The sequence below is a fragment of the Mastigoproctus giganteus genome, chromosome 7, assembly GCF_048544385.1.
Source record: "Mastigoproctus giganteus isolate SK-2022 chromosome 7, ASM4854438v1, whole genome shotgun sequence".
NCBI lineage: Eukaryota > Metazoa > Arthropoda > Arachnida > Uropygi > Thelyphonidae > Mastigoproctus > Mastigoproctus giganteus.
Window position 1 is genome coordinate 126,322,736 of NC_143581.1, and position 16,927 is coordinate 126,339,662.

Consider the following 16,927-nt stretch of genomic DNA (forward strand, 5'->3'; position numbering starts at 1 on the left):
GCATCCCTTATATCTGTGTGACACCACGTCTCTGATATCCCAACAATATCTGCCTTCGATATTTTGAACAATACCTCAAATTCATCAAATTTGAGGTATTGCTCAAATTTGATGAATTTTATTTACTAAACTCCTAGCATTGGTGTACACGCAAGTATACCTGCACCTGTTTCTATTCTTAGCTACCCTAACACAACCCATGTGTTTACTTGTACCGCAATGGCTCCCAGCAGTCTCTGAAATACCATGCATCTTGTTTTTCAGGCTTCTGCTCATTCTAATAGAAGCAGTGCAAGAATCTCTTTCACCTCTGCCAGTGGCTACTGTCAATCTATTGGTCTTTGTCTCCCCCCCAAGCTAGCAGTTTTCCGACCCACCTAACACTGCCTCGATAGCATCAGCAAATATTCTTGCACCCTTTCTATTTAAGTGTATCCCATCCCTGTAGAAGCAATCTCTCCTGTTAACAAGTACAGTCCAGGCTGAAAAAAATTCTACCCCTTGAGCCTTGCACAATCTTTCCAGGGCCGAATTGATCGACAAGGCTCTCATCATATACTCCCTCCTATCATGTCTGGGCAGAATTGCAAACACTTTCAAATTCAACCCTAATTCTCGGCTTTTGTTCAACAGTGACCTGTACTTTTTAAGTAATTCTGCCGGTCTCCTACTCTTAATATTATTAGTGCCAACGTGTACAACTATATCACCTTTTGTGCCCTTAAAAGATGATATTCGCTCTACAACTTCATCAACCTTTGCCCCTGGCAGACATACCCTGGTTCTGTTCCACCTATCTTTTTTACAAAGCATGTTCCCCGTTTCTCTGACAATAGAGTCACCAACAACTACTAGTGCCTTTGGGACCAGCGCATTCTGCCTTAGGGGTTGTCTCTGTGTCACGCGATGCCCAAGTGCAAGCTCTGGCGTTGATGTGGGCAGCTGAGAGCTTGATGGGCCCCTCAATTTAGTTTCTTCGAGGGCATCCACCCTGTCCTTCAAGCTCTCATATAGGCCCACAAGAAAGCCGAGTTGTTGCCTGATATCGATACACTCCTTGCATCGCGCACACACAAAGACATCCTCCTTGGCAGTATCATGTCCCGTACCTGATTGCTCTGCAAACATCAAGCAAACAGTGCATTTTATAAGGCTGTGAGTCAGAGGAGAACTGCCCCCCTCAGTTCTGCTCTGAGCCACAGCACTTCCATTAGCTTGAGCCTTTTGCTTTGCTGCTCTGGTCTGAGTCATGATTCTATTAATTTATTAATTAATTATGTTATGTTATTAATTATATTACGTTTGTAATCTAAGTCGTTATATGTATTTATTTAAACGTACAATTTAACTGCTAACGAATTTCAACTAATGCTATCTAGTACGGTATATAACCTACGGTATATCTAGTACGGTATCACAATGGCGGGAAAGTTACTAACGGTAGCGGTAGTTACGAACGGTAGTTACGAACACGTGGAAACCCTTACCGATACTTTTACAAGGCCGAGAAAGAATAAATACACCAAATTAATCAAAAAATCACAAAATAATGTTATACTACTAAATTTAAATCAAAAGTTTTAGAAAAACAATAATTTCAAATCAATAAATAAGAAAAATCCACTTAGCGGCTTTGAACACGACCATCACTAGTAGCCTCGTCAGCATTGACAAGGATTATGCCCAGTCTGTTGTGCAGAATTGTCTTGTCTGTTATTATGGCATGGTCTCAGTACAGCTTGTGGATTGGGGTCTCTAGTACTGCATGAGGTTCATGCTTGTAATACGGTACACTTTCTTTGATCAACTGGTATTTCCTTGCTAACTTCTGATGTATTAACTTGGCTACCTGGTCGTGTCTAAGAGAGTATTCAGACTGGGTGATCAATATGCATCCTGCAGTGGTGTGTTAAATCATTTATAAGGCCAAGTGGCATCATTGCCATGTGTCATCTGATGCTCCAGGCTCCTTGGCAATGAATTTACTATGTATGATTACCTGGTCTTGGATGGAAAGCATGAAGCCTTCAGTCTTGGGGAAGAGCATCCCACTCATAAGCCATGCACTAGAAACCATTTTATCTATGTGGTCTTAATAGAGATCATTATAGTGTCTACCATGGAGTCTTCTTTGCCCATCTTTCTAGCTTAATTTGTGTCATCTGGACAGGAGAGTCCAGATGACACAAATACCCCACTCAACACTTAGGCCGAGTGGGGTATGCCATTTTTCTATCTTCCTCATGAACTTCTTGGAAGAGGGCTGTTGTGTTTTTCTGGAAAATTCTTCAGGTTAGCTATCACTGTCTTCTGTTGTTTTATGAGGTCTATCAAGCCCCTTCCTCCATCTTTTTTGTGCTATTGTCAGTCTCTCCATGGTTGACTTCTGGTGGTGTTGGCAGCTCTTATTCATTATTGTCCTTGCCTTTCTCATGATATCCTCCAGCTCAGTGGTAGTCCAATCTATGATCCTGAAGGAGTATGTTAGCACAAACTACATAGGTGTTTATGGCTTTAACTGTGTTTGCTCCATTCAGATTTCTGAGTCTCTGATGGTATTTTTCGGTCAGGCAAGCCTTGATTTCCTTGTGCTCTAACACTTAGCTTGCATCATCCCCAGGTATTTGTAGGTCTCTCCCTCTGTCATGGCTTCAATCTCTTTACCAGTCTGCAGCTGGTAGTTTCAGCTGACTAATTTCCCCAAATGCAATCCGTGGGTCTAGACCAAATTCCATCCTGATATCATTACTGAATTCTTTGGTGATCCGGAGTAGTTGCTGGAGTTGCTTCTTGGTTGCAGCATAGAGCTTGATGTCATCCATTTACATCAGGTGAGTGAGGGTGTACAGCTTTTTCCTTTCTTCTATGAGGTTATGTCCACATTTGCTGCTGTTGAGCATGGTGGATAGTGAGTTGAGTGTTAGACAGAACCACAGTGTGTCCAGGGTATCTCTGTGAAAGATTCCACTCCTGATGGGGATCAGTCAGGTTGTGATATTCTCGACCTTAATGGTGGTACTCCATTTTTTCATCATTGCTACTAGAAAGTTTTTCACTGTCGGACTGACTTCATAAATCTTCAGCATCTCTATTAGCCAACTATGAGGCATGGAGCCTTGTGGTAATCAATGTAGGCCATGTACAGATTGTGGTGCTTCTTGTAGGCTTGCTCTATACTTCCGGTTGTTGTTGTTGTTGTTGTTGTTGTTGTTGTTGTTATTTGATTTTTAGGAGTATTAGCAACTAAGGCCATATTTCTCCGGGGATATGCGGTTGTCATTCCCTGACCTTTTGGCATCTTCCATATTTGGTGGTTCACGGGCTTAAACCCCGGTCTAATCTAGAAGCATGTGCTATGCACTGCTGCTCCTGCCCATCTGGCTACGGAGGCGCCTATACTTCCGGTGTCTATGGTTAATTCTCCATGCATCCTTTTCTCATCTACTTCAGGTGGCCAGTAGTATGAGTTGATAGTAAATTGTGCTTCCTAAAGTGATTTAAATTTAGTGATAAACTTAGTTTGTTACCTAATCTGACAGATATCTTGTGTAGTGGATGCCAAAAACTTTCCAATCATATGGGATATGGAGGCACCAGACTCAGAGTAGACAAGTAACTTTTAATTTTAATTTATATAAGAATGATCTTGTTAAAGCAGAAGTTAACTGCTGCTATTATCTGACCAGCTGAAAGTCACTGTTGGGTAACAATGGGTTGATATACGTTACATTAATTTAAATGGTCATGATACTTTTACTGCTTGCTGCCTAAACCTATGTCACACTATACTGCCTTCGGCATTAGTTCCTACCCGGCGACCACATGTTTTTACTCCATTCCATTGTGGCAATACAGTAGAATTATAAACTGACTACCCCACCCAAATAATTCCCATACCTTCACTATGAGTGATGCAGATGCAGAGGTTATTGAACAGCAGCAATCTGACTACCCTATTGTTCAAGAAATGAAGAGACAACCAAACCTTTGAAATTAAAACTAAAGAGTGGTAGAAGAAAATCATCAACAGACTCGCAACCAGCAAAGAAAAATCCAGATGAAGGAGGAAACAAATTGACAAATGATTCCAACCACAAGAATAACAAGGCCTCTCCCCTCTCAGAGTTTCCCACTATCAGGAACCCCTGTGGAACAAATCATTGCTATCAGAGGGACACAATCAATATTTGGGCAAGAAGTCAAACATAGTCACTGCTCCTATCGGCACTGACATTCTCACCATATTCAGCAAAATGGATATGGTAATTATAAATCTATAATTGAACATGAAAGACTACAAGGTATAGAATATTTGCTGATGCTATCAAGGCAATGTTAGGTGGGTCGGAAAACTGCTAGCTTGGAGGGGATTCACAGACTAATAGATTAACAGTAGTCGCAGGCAGAGATGGAAATGATTCTTGCACTGTATTGGAATAAGCATCAGCCTGGAAAGCAAGTTGCTGGGGATTTCAGTAACTGATGGGAGTCATGATGCAAGTAAATACATGGGATGTGTTGGGGTAACTAAGAGTAAGATTGGTGTACATGCAGGTATACAGGTGCATGTATACTTGCATGTACACCAATACTAGGAGTATAGTAAATAAATTTCATGAATTTGAAGTGCTGGTCAAGACATCAAAGGTGGATATTGTTGGGATATTGGAGACATGGTGTCACACAGATATAATGAATGCAGAATTGAAATTTGGAGAGTACAATGTGTACAAAAAGGACAGGCAGAGTAGGAAGGGAGGAGGGGTTATGCAGTTAGTTGAAAAACACAAAATCTAAGGACGTGCATCCAGTTGACATAGATGGGCAGTGCAATGTTGAGTCAGTTTGGAGTGACATAAAACTGGGAAAGCAAAAATGAGGGTAGGAGTTTGTTATAGGCCTAATGACTCTATAATGAGTACAATGAACACTTATACAGAGACATAGTAAATCAAAGTGTCATATAATGGAGATTTTACCTTTCCAGATATTGACTGTAACTTGTGGGTGGGTCACTTGCACACTAGCAAGGCTTTTCTGAATGATTTTTTTCTACAGCAGCAGCATGTTAGAGAGGCAACCAAAGGGAATAACACTCTTGATCAGATTACACTGGTTTACAGTGTATCTGGGGTTTGAGTAAAGTATGTGGCAGTTATTTATGCATGTTTACTGATTACTAAACTGAAGTCCGTTTGTTTCTATCACGTAAAAATTTTTTGCAATTCATTAACAAAATATTACTTAAGTATTATACACAAATGTGTACATAACTATAGTTTCTGCAATGGTTTACAAGTTTTATACCCCTATATTCATAATTCGTATCAAATATTTGCCTCAAATACAACAGATTGTGCATGATTAACCCATAACTACACAAACACTGCAAGGTAGCCGACCTTGAATCAGGAATGTAGACAGCCCCCACCCCGCTGTTCTGGCCCATCTGTGATTCCCAGAATTTTATTTTCTGAGTGGAGTCGGGGAGACTCCTGTGTGTAGTTACGGGTTAAACTTGTTTGAGCATGCACTCATTTGTTTGTACAGTCCACTCAACCACAGAGCCTATATAAGTGGCACATCCCTTATGCGGTCACAGTACTCTTGTAAAAACCATCGTGAGCTCTCATTGTGTGTTAGTTTTCTTTTAGTATGGAAATCAGAAAGTGTATAAACAGTCCCGACATATTTTGTTACATATGTGGTTGTTTTGTTCCTGTAAAGCAGAGGCGAAATATTACCGATTTTGTAAAAAAATCATATTATGCATACTCTGACATAAAACTAGGCGATCAGGATAAATCATAAAGTATGCCATACATGTGTCGAACATCTTAGAAAATAGAGTCAAGGAAAAAAGGTGCTTGCCATTTGCTATTCCTATGGTGTGGTGTGAGCCAGTAAGCCATGCCGAATGTTACTTTTGTGTATGTGACATGAAAGGTTACAATTCAAAAAATAAAAAGGACATCAAATATCCAGATCTATTGTCAGCCATAAGACCGGTTCCTAGTGAATGGAGACTATTTATAGACTCTTCTAAGACTAGTTTAAAAGGTTTTCTCTTGTATAATGGAGATAAGTACACATCTGTGCCAGTTGCTCATTCAGTCTACTTAAAAGAAACTTATGACAATCTAAAGTTGCTTTTGGAGAAAATTAAATATCAAGATCACAAATGGCAACTATGTGGAGACTTAAAAGTGTTATATATGTTGTTGGGGCAACAGTGTGGGTAGACTAAAATGCCATGCTTTATTTGTGAATGGGATAGCAGAGCTAAAGCGCTGCACTGGACAAAGAAGCAATGGCCTCGGAGGCACAATCTTACACTGGGGTCAAAAAATATTGTGCACGAAAGTTTGGTGAAGCCAGATAAAATACTTTTACCTCCACTGCATATCAAGTTAGGGATAATGAAGCAATTTGTTAAAGCACTGAATAAGGATGGCAACTGCTTTAAGTACCTTTGCAGTAAATTTCCCAGTTTATCTGACCCAAAACTTAAGGAAAGTATCTTCATTAGTCCCCAAATCAGAAAATTCGTTTTAGACAGTCAGTTTGAAACTACTATGAATGACATTGAAAAGGAAGCCTGGAATTGTTTTTAAAGTGTAATGGAAAACTTTCTGGGAAATCATAAATCACAGGATTATGAGAAAATGTTCAAAATATGCTTGAAAAGCTTCGCAATTTCGGTTGCAATATGAGCATCAAAATTCATTTTTTGCATGCCCATCATGATCTTTTCCTGAAAATATTGCACAGATGAGCAAAGAACAAGGGGAGAGATTCCATCAGGACTTAAAGGAAATGGAGCAGAGGTACCAGGGAAGGTGGAATACAAGCATGATGTTTAAAAAGAGAGAAACCTGGCACTGTACATAAAAAAAAAAAAATGATTAAAAGTTCTTTTCAAACAAGGAGACGAAGGTCTGATTAATGAAAGTTTCAGAATTTTGATTAATACTTCTTAGTATTTACGTATTTTTTGATATATGAAAATGTAATCTTATCAATTTGTCATTACTAAATACAATAAAGCTACATACTTTTGTAAAAAACAATACTTGTTATTTCTTAAATTGTGATGTATGAATGAATGTGATAGAAAAAAATCTGTTATATTTGAAATCACAGCAACATATTTTGTCAGTAGGACATTGAAACTGAAACCCCAGTGAACAAACTTAAATTTGCAAACTAGTGTTATCAGCAGTAATTATTCATGCATTAAGAATTTACGGATAAAGGAACCACTAGGTGGCAGTGATCACAGTGTACTGAGAATGAGATTCACTTTAAGATGTAACTACCATTAGGGGTAAAGGGAAGGGTTTTTGCTTTAATAAAGGTGACTACAGAGTGCGCTGACTCTCTTTAAAAATTACAGCTGTCAGTTGCAGGCCGTGAAAAAAACGATAAGTGTTTGCCTTTTTATTTACATAGTTGTTATATTATATTGTACTTAATACGTAGTCTTATAGTTATAGTTACGCTGGTTATTTTTATTTTAATTTAGATAAACAGTTTTGTAGATATACGTAATACGTACGTAAAACCGTTATTTCGTTTGAATCTTGCAGCCATTGTTTTTGTATATAGTGGTAGGGAATTCAAATTTTTAATTGAGATAGTTAGGTAGCTCTAACGTATAATTTATAGAGTAATATGCTTCACTGTTTCTATTAGATAGCGTAGTATTGACATTTAATTTATTTAATTTATTGATTTTATTAATTTAAAGTATCATGCCCCAAACTAGAGCAGCAAAGAAATGGACACAAAGTGGCAAGAGTGCTCTGACTCGGGGGAGAACTGAGGGGGGCGATTCTCCAACGCATCACAGCCTAAAAAAATGTGCAACTTGTGAAATGTTTGTCGAACTCTCTGGAACAGAACATGACATTGCCATGGGGGAGTGTAAGGAAATCAGGTGACAACTCAGCGTTGTTATGGGCCTATATGAGAGTTTGAAGGACAGGGTGGATGCCCTCAAAAGATCTAAATTGAGGGGCCCATCAGACTCTCAGCTGCCCACATCAACGCCAGAGCTTGCACTTGGTCATCACGCAACACAGCCGGCAACCCCCAAGGCAGAATACGCTGGTCCCACAGGAACTAGTAGTTGTTGGTGACTCTACTGTCAGAGAAACGGGAAACATGCTTTGTAAAAAGGATAGGTGGAACAGGACCAGGGTATGTCTGCCAGGGGCAAAGGTTGATGAAATTGTAGAGCGGATATTATCTTTTAAGGGCACAAAAGGTGATATAGTTGTACACGTTGGCACTAATGATATTAGGAGTAGGAGACCGGCAGAATTACTTAACAAGTTAGTTATTTTGGTTTTTAGGAGCATTAGCAACTAAGGCCATATTGCTCCGGGATATGCGGTGGTCATTCCCTGACCTTTCCACATCCTCCGTATTTGGTGGTGACGGGCTCGAACCCCGGTCTAATCAAGAAGCATGTGCTATGCACTGCTGCTCCTTCCCACCTGGCTACGGAGGCGCCTACTTAACAAGTACAGGTCACTGTTGAACAAAAGCCGAGAATTAGGGTTGAATTTGAAAGTGTCTGCAATTCTGCCCAGACATGATAGAAGGGAGTATATGATGAGAGCCTTGTCGATCAATTCGGCACTGGAAAGAATGTGCAAGGCTCAAGGGGTAGAATTTTTTTCAGCCTGGACTGTACTTGTTAACAGGAGAGACTGCTTCTATAGGGATGGGATACACTTAAATAGAAAGGGTACAAGAATATTTGCTGATGCTATCGAGGCAGTGTTAGGTGGGTCGGAAAACTGATAGCTTGGGGGGATATAAGGACTAATAGTTTAATAGTAGCCGTAGGCAGAGGTGAAGGTGATTCTTGCACAACTTCTATTAGAATAAGTAGCGGCCTGGAGCATGGGGTGTTGGGGGTTTCAGGGACGGATGGCAGTCATCCTGAAATAGGTGGGTATATGGGATGTGTTAGGGTAACTAAGAATAGAAGTAGGAGCATGTATGCTTGCATGTACACCAATGCTAGAAGTATAGTAAATAAATTTGATGAATTTGAAGTGTTGGTCAAGACATCAAAGGTGGATATTGTTGGGATAGCAGAGACGTGGTGTCACACAGATATAAGGAATGCTGAACTGGAATTTGGGGAGTACAATGTGTACAGAAAGGATAGACAGGATAGGAAGGGAGTTGGTGTTATGCTGTTAATTAAGAAAAACATAAAATCAAAAGAAGTGCATCCAGTTGATATAGATGAACAGTGCACTGTTGAGTCAGTTTGGTGTGACATAAGCACAGCGAAAGCAAAAATAAGAGTAGGAGTGTGTTATAGGCCTAATGACTCGAATGAGTACAATGAACAATTGTACAGAGAAATAGAGTGGGCTAGTAAATTGGAATGTCTTATAATGGGGGATTTTAACTTCCCAGATATTGACTGGAACTTGTGGTTTGGTAACTCACACACTAGTAAGACTTTTGTGGATTTATTGGATGATTGTTTTCTGCAGCAGCATGTTCGAGAGGCAACCAGAGAAAGTAATACTCTTGATCTGGTTATCAGCAGTGATCATTCGTGTATTAAGAATTTGCAGATAAAGGAACCACTAGGTGGCAGTGATTACAGTGTACTGATGTGGGATTTACTTAAAGATTTAATTACCATCAGGGGTAAAGGAAAGGGTTTTTGCTTCCGTAAAGGTGAGTGCAGTGCTCTCCGACAGTTTTTAAATTCTGTAGAGTGGGATCAACTGACGATGTTACCAACAGTAAATTCTAAGTGGAAAGCATTCAAGAAATTAATTATTTAGAATTCAAGGTTTAGGCCTAAATGGTTATCAAATGAACTAATTAGACTCGTGACAGAGTAGAAAAATGCATGGGATGCATATAAATTATCAAGCGACTCAGAAGCCTATGGCAGATATAAGCTAGTCTGTAATCAGGTCACAAAGGAGGTTAGGCAGGCAAAGGCAGATTACGAGAAATCCCTGGCAAAAGATGCTAAGAAAAACAGCAAGGATTTCTTTACTTATATAAACTCTAAAAGGAAGGGCTGAATATGATTGGTCCACTTGACATCGATGGTTCGACTGTTGATGATCCTGCTCAGATAGCAAACAAACTGAATGAGTATTTTGCATCTACATTCACACATGAGGAATTATTAAGGTTTGAAAATGGCAGAAGGTTATCAAATTGTATCAGGATACTTAATGATTTTGGAATAATTGAAAGCAAAGTGGAGGAGAAATTGCTGAAGTTAAACATAAGAAAAGCACCTGGGGTGGATGGGATCTATCCAGTTATATTAAAGGAGGCGGCAAAGCAACTACGCAAACCTTTAGCCATAGTTATGAGAGCATCCTTGGACTCAAAGGAGGTTCCCACGGACTGGAGATGTGCAAATGTATCCCCAATTCACAAAGGGGGTTCGAATGGTGACACGAGTAATTGCAGACCAGTTAGTTTAACTTCTGTTCCAGGTAAAATAATGGAGTCATTGGTTAAAGATGCATTGCAGGATCATCTAGACAAGACTGCAGCAATAATTCAGACACAGCATGGGTTTGTTAAGGGAAAGTCTTGTCTGACAAATTTGATAGGATATTATGATGTGGTTACAAAGGAACTGGATGCAAAAAATAATTTTGATATCATATATTTGGATTTCAGGAAAGCTTTTGACACTGTTGCGCATGGAAGACTATTGTACAAATTGGAGCAGAATGGTATTAAGGGTAAGTTGCTACAATGGATAAAAGGATGGTTAAGTGGGAGAAGACAGAGGTTGGTAATCAATGGGTGCTGCTCTTCGTGGACTAATGTTATTAGTGGAGTACCACAGGGTTCGGTGTTAGGTCCACTGTTGTTTTGTATACAAAATTTTCAGAATCTTCTCTTCATTCCTATTTACTTATTACAATAGTGAAGGGAGAGGTACCCACAGAAAGTGCAAGTGCTGGCACTACTAGGAAACAAAACAAAATTGATTTAGAAATGAAGATGATTACTTAAGAAGTAGAAGCAGGAAAAAGTGTGTCATCTTTTGCACAGAATTAGGTCTTACTGCTTCAACAGTGAATACTATTTTAAGGGATAGTGCATGTATAAAAGAACATGTTAAAGATTCAATGCATTTAAGATCAACAATGATCACAAAACAGTGTTCAGGTGCTTTATCAAAGATGGAAAAGCTATTATTAATATGGATGGAAAATCAGATTCAGAAGAAAGTGCTCCTGAGTCCAATGGCCATTCAAGCAAAAGTAAACAATATTTATGATGATATTACGGATAAGTATGGCGAACTCCAAGCCAAGTTCATGGCAAGTAATGGGTGGTTTAATAGGTTCAAGCATCATGCTGGTTTCCAAAACCTTAAAGTATGCGGTGAATTTGCCAGTGCCGATTATGCTGCTGTAGAGAAATTTTGTGATGTGTTTGAAAAAACCCCTTCTAAATCCCCACAGCTCTAAACTGCTGCGGCAACATGGCTATCAGCTGGAGAGTTAATTCTGGCAATGATGCTCGAAAGGTAAAACTTGCTGACAATTATGCCTGTCACCTCTCTCTTTTGTAATTTTGAAATTTTTATAATTTTGTACACTTTTGTAATTTTTCCTGTGCATGAGATAAAAAAATTGCATAAATAATTCTATTTACATATTCGTCGAACATTTCTTTTTTGCTTCAATCAAATTTACTGTGCAGAGATGCAAGTGCTGCATAAGCATTTAGGAAAATTCCGACACGTAAAATTCGACTTACATAGAGTTCCACAGAACACAACCCTTGTGTAAGTCGGGTAGTTTGTCATTATCGGATTGACTTTGTAAATGTTCAGCACCTCTATTAGCCAGCTATGAGGCACGGAGTCGAAGGCCTTGCAGTAATCAATGTAGGCTGCGCACATGTTGCGGCGCATCTTGTAGGCTTGCTCCATAACCGCGGCATCTATAGTTAATTGCACCTTGCATCCTTTGCTCAGCCATTATGTTCTGGCTCTCCAATTGGTCTGATATCTTCCTGGTCAGGATCTTGTACATTGTTGGGAGGCAGGTGATTAGCCTATATTTTGCTGGATTTCTTGTATCTTACTTTCCTCTGGGAGCTCTCTTTGTATCGACACAGCCTCTTGCTGTGACTATGCCAATACATTATTATTATTATTATTATTATATGGGAATCAAAATAGCTTTCTTTGTACACTAATGTTAGTAGAATCAATCAATTTTTCATTTTTTTTATGGCTTATATTTTTTTTTTATATTGATTATCATATTTTTGATTCCCAATACTGTAAAGGCAGTGTTCATAATGAATTTGTACCAAATGGCAAAACAGTGCAACAGGAATACTACGTAAACAGTTCTATGGAGATTGTGCAATGCTGTTTGGAGAAAATGGCTGAAAAAAGAGCTTTTTCACGAGAAGTCTTTCATTAATTTTAATAAAATGTATTAAGATGCATTAATGCATTATGAACATAATTATACTGAAAATAAAACATTTGCATCAAATGTTACGGATATCCACATGGTGTTTAAAAATGATTTACAATTTTTGGAGGCTCAGCCAAAGGGAGAAAATATATATGCATTGTGAATGAGTTTGATGCCTAGTTCTTAGTTGTTTAAAAGCAGTCAAGCAGTTAAAGCCATGAAATAACAGCATGCTAGTTATAAATTGCATGTATGCTGTGTTGAGACAAGCCTCTCTGGGGGAGTTGAAAAATTTCATTCATGGATTAAAAAACATGCAGCTTTTGTCTATGACTGCTAACTTTATCACAATGTAGAAAAAACTCATAGAAAAAAAGTTGAAGCAATTCATTAAACAGAAAATTAATCACAGAAAACAGTTGAAACTATTAATTATACAGAAAATTATCCTTAATGCAATTAGAGAAATCATATTTTTAAAAGAGAATAATTTATGATTAATATGACTCATCTTGTGTTAATGCTAATCATTAAAAAAATAATCAGCAAATTAAATTGAAATCAGATGAATGCAATTAATCAGTTTCTTTAATTATAATGTAAATTATACATTATTCACATTATAATTAAAGAAACTGTAAGAAAAGTAACAATGAGCATGAATTTTTTATCGCATGCATGCATGCATAGGGAGAAATGGTTGTGAATGTAGGTGAGAATTTATATTTTTTCTTTAATTATTTTTATGTTGTTTTGAAAAGGTGGTTTGCAAAATTTTACAGACTGTGTTGCAATTGTAGAGGTTTGTTGAATGAAAGATAAAAACCATTGTGAAGGTGAAGTGATTCACTTTGAATACTTCGATTTGGATACTTGTACATACACAGATGGCCGTATTGCTTAATTTTCTAACAATTTTGTGATCAACAACCCAAATGTCAAGCTTTGATCTAATGCAGTGGTATTCAAACTGTGTTTCACGGAACCCCAGGGTTCCGTGAGAATCATCCAGGGATTCCACGGAACACAGCTTGAATTCACAAATAAAAATTGATCGTTTTGGTTGTGTCAAATAATTTTAAAGATTTCTTTAATTCATGCCCTTTTTAAAACAGGTAGGTATTTCCTACTGTAATCGATCTTGAAGATCGATTTAATCTCGCTCTCTCACATCTCTCTACATATCTGCCTTTTTTAAAAGCAGTTGTTGCTGGTCAGCTCAACATGACAGTTTACTCTTATGATTACAGTGAAATTATAAAATCTTCATTCCTTTGTTTCATTTATAAGAGAAATGTCTGTGACAAGGTAAGGTCTTCGTTCATTTTAATTCCATTTATGCAATGGAATAGATTTTGTGATCGATGACAATTGAAAAACTAATTAAAGGATTTTAATTTATTAGATTTTCCCTTCACTATGGACATTTGGTTAAAAACCAGAAAACTTAAACAAAAAGCTAAGCAAACAGAAGAGAAACATGAAAATTCTTCAGCAGCAAGCAATTGTTTGCATGTGTGAAACAATTGCAAAAATTCTGCAATTGTTTCACCATCTACTTCCTGAAACTTGACATGCGAAACAGCCATTTCGGAAACATCTAATAAAAAACAGAAATTACATGAAGGCGGTTCTAAAAAAAGAAAATATGATGAAAGCTACTTAAGTTTTGGATTTACTTGGACTAAAAATGAAGACGAGCTGAGTAGAATGTGTCGAATGTGAAAAAGTTGTAAGCAATAGTAATCTAAGCCTCACAAAATTAAGAAGACATGGAGATTACTGTCCATATGATAGGCAAAACCATAGAATATTTTAAGTGTAAATATGAAGAGCTCAAAAGCAAGAAAAAATATTTTTCAAAATTTCATTATTGCTATGTATAGCGATAATTAAAAATCACTCGAGGCTTCCTACCTTGTTAGTTATCGTATTGCTAAAGAAGGGGAGGCATATATACTTGGCAAAAAATTAATAAAACCTTGTACCAAAGATCTAATTACCTGTAAGATTGGTGAGAAATATGCCAAAGAAACTGATAGAGTATATCTCTTTCTCTCTCTCTCTCTCTCTCTCTGATAAATGCATCAGAGATATGGCACTTTTTTGTGAGGATGAATTAATATCTCGATTAAAATCTTCTCCCCATGGATTCGCTATGCAATTAGATGGATCTTCAGACATTGCTGGTTTGGCTATTTTAATTGTTCTGGTACACTATATTTTTAATTTAACTGTCCAAGAGAATATGTGCAAGCCTCTTAAGGATAGAGTTACTGGTGAAAACATTTTTGATGTTATAAACATATATATGGAAAAGCATGGACTATCTGGGATTTATTTTTTCACGGAGCAAACTCTTTACTGGGTGCAAAAAAAGGAGTCATATCAAGAATAAAAACAATAGCACCACATATTCAACATTCTCATTGCTGTCTGCACTATCATGCTTTCATTGTGAAATGAATTCCAGAAAAAATAAAAGATGTTTTATATGACGTTATAAAGTCATTAATTTTATCAAATCCAGGGAGCTGAACTCAAATTATTCTCATTATTCTGTGAGGAGCTATCTAGTTCTCACGAAACACTGCTCCTACATGCAGAGGTATGCTGTCTATCATGAGGAAAACGTTTGAGCAGGTTTTATGAGCTGAAAGAAGAAGTGAAAAATTTTTTAACTCAAATGAAACATGATTATTGCTCAAAATTACATGACATTACATAGAGATATATTTCCGATTTTAAATGAAGTAAATATAACCCTCCAAGGAACTAAAATTCATATATTTAAAGTCAATGATAAAATAAATGCATTAATTTTGAAATTTGATTTATGGATTTTATACGTATGAAAAAACAATGAAACTGTTTTGAAAAATTAAGTGACTTCTTGATACAAAATTAGCTGAATCTTCATAAAGTTTTTCAAGAATACATAATAGAGCACTTGCTTAATCTACAAAAAACTATTAGAGAATATTTTCCAGCACAAACAGAATCATATGAATGGATTAAAAACCTATTTAATCATTGCCAAAGTGAAAATGTATCAATGAAAGAGAGGGAACAGTTAATTGATATATCTACAGATTCAACCTTAAAAATTAAGTACCAACAAGAAGAACTTCTTGATTTTTGTTTTCAAATTTACAGTGAATATTCTGAAGTGCCTGATCATGCAATAAAGATTCTTATGTCTTTTGTCACAACTTATTTATGCAAAAAGACTTTTTCAAACAACAAAAACAAAATACGGGAATAAAATGGATGCAGAACCAGAAATGCGCTTGCAACTGTCATCAATAATACCAGATTTTGATTTTCTTTGTGGCAAAAAACAAGCACATCCAAGTCACATTAAAATTAAGTATAATTCTTTATATTATTTGCTAGTGATGTTATACTAAAATTTAGTATGTATTCAGTAAATTTAGTATTATTTAGTTACTAAATAATAAATGGGTTCATTAATGGATTTATAAATAGTTTCTGTTTATATTGTATGAAATGTATTATTGCAACTTTAATTGTAACATTTTGTTCAAATAAAATGTATTACATGAAACATATTTATTAATGGGTTCCGCACTGATTTTTCACATTGAGAAGGGTTCCTTGGGTATCTAAAGTTTGAAGACCACTTCTCTAATTTAATCATATTTAAAAATAAATCTAAATTGTGGGGGAAAAAAAATTGCACTCATAAGCTATCTAAGAAACAGTTTTATTTTCTAAACTTATATATTGCATGAAGGTGGTAGAGTATGGTGTACATATGGTGTGTATATGGTGTACATATATTATGCTAAGTTTATATAAATAAGCTTAGCAATATATTTTATAATATACTTATAAAAATTACATAGCTGCAAAATTAACATTAGACAATTGTTTGAAAAATTCCATATGAACTTTATTTGATAATCACAACAAATTAGAAAAATTAAAAGAAAAAAAAAACATAGTAAACTAATGACTTCACTGTAATAAGGTATGAATTCCTATGCAATCTGAGGTTTCTAATTCTCATGGTACTTAGGCCTAATAAGCCAGAGAACTGACTGCCCAGGAAGTGATGGTTTATTACTCTGTATATCTATTTACAACTGACATGGAAAAAAGCAATGAAGGTAAGGTTTCTAAAATTCGCTGGATGCAACTTGATATCATATTTACTTGGTTTTGGGGAGAAATGTTTCAAGGAACCATGAAACATCACTAGCATTTTAAGTACCATCTGGTGTTGCAGAAGTGGGTATTTTAATTTAATTATTTTTGAAAAAATAAATTGAAAATAGAATTAGACACATTATTAGACTGGTGGATAGAAGAAATGTTGTTGTTGTTTTTTTTGCTGATGCCTTATGACCTTATAATATTTCTAAAAATGAAATTATAACTTTCAAAACTTTTAATACAAAATACAAATATTGAACTCTCAAAAATTTTAATACAAAATATAAATACCA

The 16,927-nt window shown here is 36.6% G+C and overlaps 1 protein-coding gene across 1 annotated transcript in view; it reads right to left on the minus strand.

The window, feature by feature from the left end:
- The window catches only part of unc80 (unc80, NALCN channel complex subunit), a 1,843,891-nt gene that overhangs the window by 1,151,740 nt on the left and 675,224 nt on the right, over positions 1–16,927 (minus strand). The gene's annotated exons all lie outside the window — the stretch shown is intronic.